General features: G+C 51.5%; 1 pseudogene; it reads left to right on the forward strand.

Moving 5' to 3' along the window:
* The first annotated feature begins 6153 nt into the window (after positions 1-6153).
* Positions 6154-6707, forward strand: LOC119309007 (annotated as a pseudogene).
* Positions 6708-7206: the final 499 nt, after the last annotated feature.

Below are 7206 nucleotides of genomic sequence, written 5' to 3' on the forward strand. Positions count from 1 at the left end.
CGGTGATCGTCCCCGTGCTTGTTTGATCGCGCGTCTCCTACGATGACGCGATTCCCCGGTCCATCCTTTTCCACCACAGGCCTTCCCTGTGCTCCCTAGGGCATAGGGTCGTAATACACTTCGGAAACCCTAGGAGGAGTGCGGAGGTGGCGTCGGGTGGAGAGCAGGAGATGGAGGTAGTAGCGGGGCTACTGGGAAACCTGAAGCTCTCGGAGGAGGAGAAGAGAGGAGTTAAGATCCGTCCAGGGGGAAGAACAAGGGGCAGGAAGCGGTGGCCCAAGCGGTAGGTAGAGTTATTTCGGAGAAACCAGCTCACCCTGATGTGATCTGTCTCTCCCTAGGATGGATCTGGTGCCCAATTAAGGGTATTGATTGCAAGGAGGCTGGGGACAACAGATTTGTGTTCACGTTCAAACAAGAGTCCGGGAAGAGGAAAGCACTAGAGGACGGGCCATGGATGTTCGACAAAGATTTAGTGGTTGTGGAAGACTATGATCCGGGCAAAAGGATTGAGGACTACGATCTTAATGAGATCCCGATATGGGTGAGGATTTTTAGCCTCCCCCTTGGCATGATGAATGAGGATTCAACGGAGGAGATGGGCAACATCATTGGGCGGTTCGTGGAGGTAGACGCAGGAGCAGATGGGAGGGCTATTGGGTAGTTCTTGAGGGTCAAGGTCCGAGTGAACATTGAGAAACCAGTGATGAGAGGCTTCACTCTTGATGATGAGGAGGGTGGGGGTGCAAACAAGAGGAAGAAATAGATGATCATAGATGGAAGAGAGGAGGAGGAAGAAGGAGAGGGCTTGTGTACATATTTGAGTATGAATTTTTACCGGACTTTTGCTATACGTGTGGAATAATAGAACATTTGGCAAAAGACTGCTCTATCAAGGTGAAAAAAGGGGAGAGAGAGCTCAGTTTGGGCCGTGGCTGAGAGTAGATGTGGGGAGGAGGAGGTTTATGGGGGAGGACGAACGGAGCTGGAAGACGAGGGGTGGAGGAGGCGGAGGGGGAGGAGGTGGAATCAGGCACTGTGGCTATAACCGATCGGGAGGACGGGCAGGAAGTGGTAGTGGAAGCGACAGTCTGTCATGGCGCACGAGTGCCGGCCAGGAGTCGGGTGGCAAAGGAGGCCGTAGGGAAGGAGAAGAAGAGGTGACCAGCCCACCCAAGCTGAAAGACACGGTATCACCACGTGGGGGAAACCCTAAGAAACTGCATATGGATGGAGGTGTGGTGCAGCAGTAGCAGCAGGAGAAGAGAGATTCCTACAATGGGAAAGAGGTGGTGGTGCATGAGCATAGTAAGGCGGTGGAGGGGGTGCATGTCACCCATGTGGGTTCGGCGGTTGTGGAATCTAAGGATGGGGAGGAGATACTCGCAACACAGGAGGAGGAGAACGCGGGTGGGGGAGCAGGAGCCGAGCCCACAAAGGGACGACAACGGGGTACATTCAAACGGAGGACTGGTGGGGAGGAGAAGAGGAGGGCTTCTGCTGTGTGTAGCGAGAAAATCGTGGGTCAGAAAAGAAGCCAGATGGAGATCAATGAAGACTTGGAGGGTGAACCAAAGAAGGGAAAGATTATGGAGGATGTGGGGGTGAGTACGATGAGAGCACATGAGGAGGATGGGAACAAAACAACTGAACAGATATCGGCTGGACTGCTCGAGCAGTCCCGCCGGATGCAATGAAAATCATCAGCTGGAACTGCCGGGGGTTGGGGAACGGCCTGGCGGTTTGGTCTCTTCTCGAGCTGGGAAGAGTGGAGGACCTTGACATCTTTTTTTTATCGGAGACAAGGTTGTATGAGAAGGATTTAGATCATTTAAGGTGGAAGCTGGGGTTAGCCAACATGTCAGTATGGAACCCTGAAGGGAGGAGCAGAGGAATAGCCATGTTCTGGAGGAGAGGGGTGGAAGTTTCTCTTAGATCATATGGAAGGAGGCACGTAGATGTGGATGTGAAGGAGGGTGATGATCCGGTGTGGAGGCTTACTGGTATGTATGGAGAGTCGGCTATAGGGAGAAAGAAAGAGACTTGGAGAACACTAAAAATCCTAAAACAGCAGCACCAACAAGGAAGGCCATGGCTGTGTGTGGGCGACTTTAATGAAATATTATCGGAGGTAGAGAAGGTAGGAGGTGCCCCGAGAGCGCAACATATGATGGACGGGTTTCGTGATGCTTTGACAGTGTGTGAGATGAATTATCTTGGTTTTGAGGGTGATATATTCACATGGAGGAATCACAGTAAAGATGTGAGCACATACATTTGTGAGAGACTTGACAGGGCCGTCGGTAATGAAGAATGGAGAAAGCAATTCCCGAATTATGCAGTGATCAACGGCATTCCCCGACACTCCGACCACAGGCCCGTCATTGTGCAAACGCAAGGAGCTAGTAAAAGGTGGATGAATGGGGATCGTGGTTTTAGGTTTGAAGCACGGTGGTTACAGGAGGAGGGGTGTGAGGATGTTATTTGGGAGGCGTGGGAAAGGAGTTGGGCAGAGAGGGGGAAAGGCGTGGCGGCTGCTCTAAAAACAGTGGCGGAGACGATGCGGGTGTGGGATAGAAATGTGGTAGGGGAGCTGGAAGGGAGGCTGAAAAAAGCGAAAAATGAGCTAGAGACGTGCATGCTTTCTAGAGTATCACAGGAGAAGATTGTGGAGGAGGCTAGGTTGAGGTGCTTGGTTGAGGAGTTGGAGGAGAAAAAGAACACCATGTGGAAGCAGTGGGCACATGTCTGTTGGCTGGTAGATGGTGATCGGAATACACGATATTTCCACCTCGTGGCGTCAGGAAGGAAGAAAGGTAATAGGATCAAAGAACTGAGGAGGGAGGATGGGTTGGTCGTGGAGGAAGGGGATTTGTCTAACTATGTCTGCTCGTTTTTTCAGGATCTTTTCTCCACATCGGCGGGGGATAGGTCCATGAACTGATCAAAACGGTCAGCCCCCGAGTAACTCTTGCCATGCGTCGCACCCTTGATGCGGAGTACACTAGGGAAGAGATCAAGGCAGCACTGGATCACATTGGCGACCTTAAGGCACCTGGTCCGGACGGCATGCCCTCCGTTTTCTTCAAGCGACATTGGGATTTTATGGGTGACCAGGTGGTTGAGGAAGTTCTTAGGGTTCTAAATGGTGGTAATATGCCTACTCTTGTGGTTCTTATACCCAAGGTGAAGGACCCCTCTAGAATCAAGGATTTGCGACCGATCAGCCTCTGCAATGTCATTTACAAGCTCATCTCGAAGGTCATAGCAAATCGGTTGAAGGTGGTGCTCCCGGACCTAGTCTCTGAAAACCAGAGTGCCTTCGTACCGGGGGGGCTTATAACAGATAAAATTTTGATTGCCTATGAGATCTCGCACTTACTGAGGAACAAAAGGAACGGACAAGAATGGGTGATAGCGGTGAAGGCTGATATGAGCAAGGTGTACGATAGAGTTGAGTGGAACTTTCTCCAAGCAATGTTGACCAAGATGGGCTTCAGTCACCGGTGGATAAGCCTTGTCATGAAATGTGTGCATATGGTGCGTTATCAGATCAAGGTCAACGGCATCCTGACAGACCAGTTCTGCCCATCGCGTGGCCTGCGTCAAGGAGATCCTCTATCGCCCTACCTCTTCGTCATATGTGCCAAGGGTCTTTCTTCTCTGCTGCATGAGGCTGAGCGGGCGAACAGGATTTCAGGCGTCAAGATCTACCAAGCTGCGCCGAGCGTCTCACATCTGTTTTTTGCTGATGACTCCATGATCATGCTCTAACCAGCACGAGGCGATCGCCCTAAGGGAGATTCTGGACTTGTACGAAAATTGTTCTGGACAATGCATCAATTTAGAAAAATTTGCTCTTATGTTCTCACAGAACACTTTGGAGGAGTCCAAAGACGAGGTCAAGGCCGCGCTTGGCATTGTCAGTGAGAATTGGAACGAAAGATATCTCCGCTTACCAGTACATGTGGGTAGATCACGAAGGAAGGTGTTTGCATACATCAAGATGAACCTATGTGGGCGCATGAATGGATGGCAGGAACGGCTGCTGGCCAAAACGAGCAAAGAAACTTTGGTTAAGGCTGTCGGTCAGGCTATACCGACTTTCGCTATGTCATGCTTCGACTTAACAAGGGCTTTTGCAAGGAACTAGACTCTCTGATGAACAAATTCTGGTGGAGTCAACATTATAAAGAGAACACGATGCATTGGATCAGTTGGGAGACATTGACGCAATCAAAGGCACTGGGAGGGCTGGGCTTCAGGAATATGTATGATTTCAATATCGCAATGCTATCAAGGCAAGGGTGGCGATTTGCAGGACCCAGAGAGCCTATGTGCTCGCATCCTGAAGGCTCGCTATTTTCCTCATTGCTCTATTCTGGAGGCCGAGGCGAAAGAGGGCATTTCTTATTCTTGGAGAAGTATATTGCATGGCCTAGAGCTCATTAAGCAAGGGTACATCTGGCGCATTGGGGATGGTACTCAAGTTAACATATGGTCGGACCCGTGGATCCCTAGGGCCTGGTCGCGTCAAGTTATCACCCTCAAGGGTCAGAACGTCCTAACACATGTGAGTGAACTGATTTGCCCCGTCACTGGCACTTGGGACGCACAACTGGGGGCACGATTTATTTTGGCCAGATGACGCCCAACGCATTCTGCAGACCCCCCTCCGTGAAGGAGCTAGTGACTTCATTGCGTGGCACTTTGACACCAGAGGGTAGCATTCGGTTCGGAATGCGTACAAGCTACAAGTTCATCTTGAAAGGAAGAGCAACACGGCTCGAGTTGGGAGCAGCAGCATGATTCCCGGCAACTTTGAGAGCTACGACGATCAGTCCTAGAAGCGCCTTTGGAAGCTTCCGTGCCCGCGAAAAATTCAGATGTTCGCATGGAGGTTGAAATACGAGTCACTTGCCTTTAGAACCAATCTGACCAGGAGGGGTATGAAGCTCGATAACACCAAGTGTCTATTCTGCGGATGTGCTGACAAGGATGGAGCTCACCTTTTCATCAAGTGTAAACATGTGAAGCCAGTGTGGAGGGCACTCGGGTTTGAAAAAGAGAGGAATGAGCTCGAAGAGATCACGTCTGTGCATGCAATGATGGACTACTTCTGGGGCCTAAATGAAAATATGCGCGTGCAGATTCTCACCATGTGGTGGCACTGGTGGAATAATCGCAACAAGCTCAGAGAGGGAGAGTTGGCAGTACCCTGCGAAGAACTGACACGACGTGTACTGTCAAACTCGCTGGAATACTCGTAGTTGTTCGCGAAAAGAACGAAGAAGAAAGAGAAGCTGGAATGGCGGCCCCCTAGCGACGGGATTATTAAGATCAACCTGGACGGCGCCTTCAAACCGGGCGACACCTTTACCACTTGGGGAGTAGTGGCCCGGGACGATCTAGAGAGGTAATCACTGCCCGTGCAAGCAAGACGGAGCAGGTGGCAAGTCCGTTTGGGGCTGAAGTCATAGCACTCTCTGAAGCAATCAACACTGCTGCGGATCTAGGGGCGCTGCGTGTGGTTTTTGAAACCGACTCAACACTTCTTCAGGAAGCTATGAGCATGAGGAGAGCAGACTCATCACCATATGCAGCACTTATAGAAGATTCCAAGCTCCAACTCAGGCTGTGGTTCTCGAAACAACAGGTCCAGGTGTGTCGTAGGGAGGCAATTCAGTCGCACATGAACTAGCCCAAGTAGGGCGTCAGTGCATGTCTAATAATTGTATCGTGTGGAACGATGATGTACTGCCTCGAGTGGCTGATGGTTGTTTATATTCCTTCCAAAACTGTTTGGTTGAACCGGTCGTCTCCTCGGATTGTATGTCCCCACCATCGACGAATGGCAGTCATTAACTAACGATGTGGTAATTGATTTCTCTCAATACGGGATTTGATCTCCCGTAGTTGAAGACACCAAAGCGCCAGCCAGATCTGATTGATTTGGTAAAGATTGCAAGCAAAATATTGATATATTTCCATGTATCACTTATACTGATTTTTTCGAGTAACACTTAAATAGTATTGATTTCATTCCAAGTTTCCAACTGTTACTTATTCCGTCCCATTCTTCGCCTGCATAAATACAGGCCGCCGACTTGTGCGATATGATAATCACGGTGAGGTGAGTAGGACGAGAGTCATATGGCGATGCATCCTCAGGTTGCTTTACTCCTCACCCTCATCCTGCTCCTTGCGGCCGGACACGGCAGCCTCGCCGTCGGCACCCCGTCCGAGTTATCAGACTGTCATGTGCCGCTCTAGACCGACCCGGCGGGGACCTGGGTTACGACACCTGCGTGGGCGCGCTCGCGGCTGACCCGGCGGCCGCGTCCGCCAAGGACGCACGTGAGCTTGCTGTTGCCGCCACCAACCTCACCGTGGCCAATGTCACGTCGATAGTGCTCGTCCTCGACGACCTCGTTAAGAACCTCGGGGAGTGCCTCCGCTACTACAGGGACATGAACAAGAACCTGGAGGGCGCGCTCGGTGACCTCCGTGCCGGGCGCGTCGAAACGGCGTCCCACAAACTGTTGGATGCCTCTGGAGTGCCCGACAGCTGCGACATCCTCTTGTTCGAGGGGAGCGCGGGGAAGAATCCGATGAGCAAGGAGAACACCGACGCGGATTGGCTGTCCGAATTGGCACACGACATTACTGGCTTGCAGCTGCCGAATCCTCCTCTGCGCCCACGTTAAGTTTGATTCTTGGTCTCTTTCGCACCGTACGCTGCTTATTGATCTAGCTATACCTAACTATTATTCATTCCCAATTGCTCGTTCGCATAAGACTCTTTCGCACCGTACGCTGCTTATTGATCTAGCTATACCTAACTATTATTCATTCCCAATTGCTCGTTCGCATAAGAGCATTACTAGTAGAGCCCTCAAACCCCTAAAAATAACTGCCTTTTTACAGTTTTCGCGAAAAAAACGCCGTAGACTAGAACCTCTAAACCCTCAAACCCGTAAAAAAATTTAGAGATCCAACCCTCAAACCAGTTTGCAATCCGTATAAGTAGGGGTTGAGAGGAAAATCGCCCCCCCCCCAACCCGCACTCCTCCTCCTCGCTCGCTCCTCGCTCGCGCGGGAGCCAACTGCTCCTCCTCCCGGCCTCCTCCTCCCGCCGCCTCCCGCCGCCTCCTGCCGCGCCGGCCATGGAGGGCCCCGCCGCCGCCGCGCTGGCCCCGGCAGCCT

This window comes from Triticum dicoccoides, chromosome 5B (assembly GCF_002162155.2).
Source record: "Triticum dicoccoides isolate Atlit2015 ecotype Zavitan chromosome 5B, WEW_v2.0, whole genome shotgun sequence".
NCBI classification, from domain to species: domain Eukaryota; kingdom Viridiplantae; phylum Streptophyta; class Magnoliopsida; order Poales; family Poaceae; genus Triticum; species Triticum dicoccoides.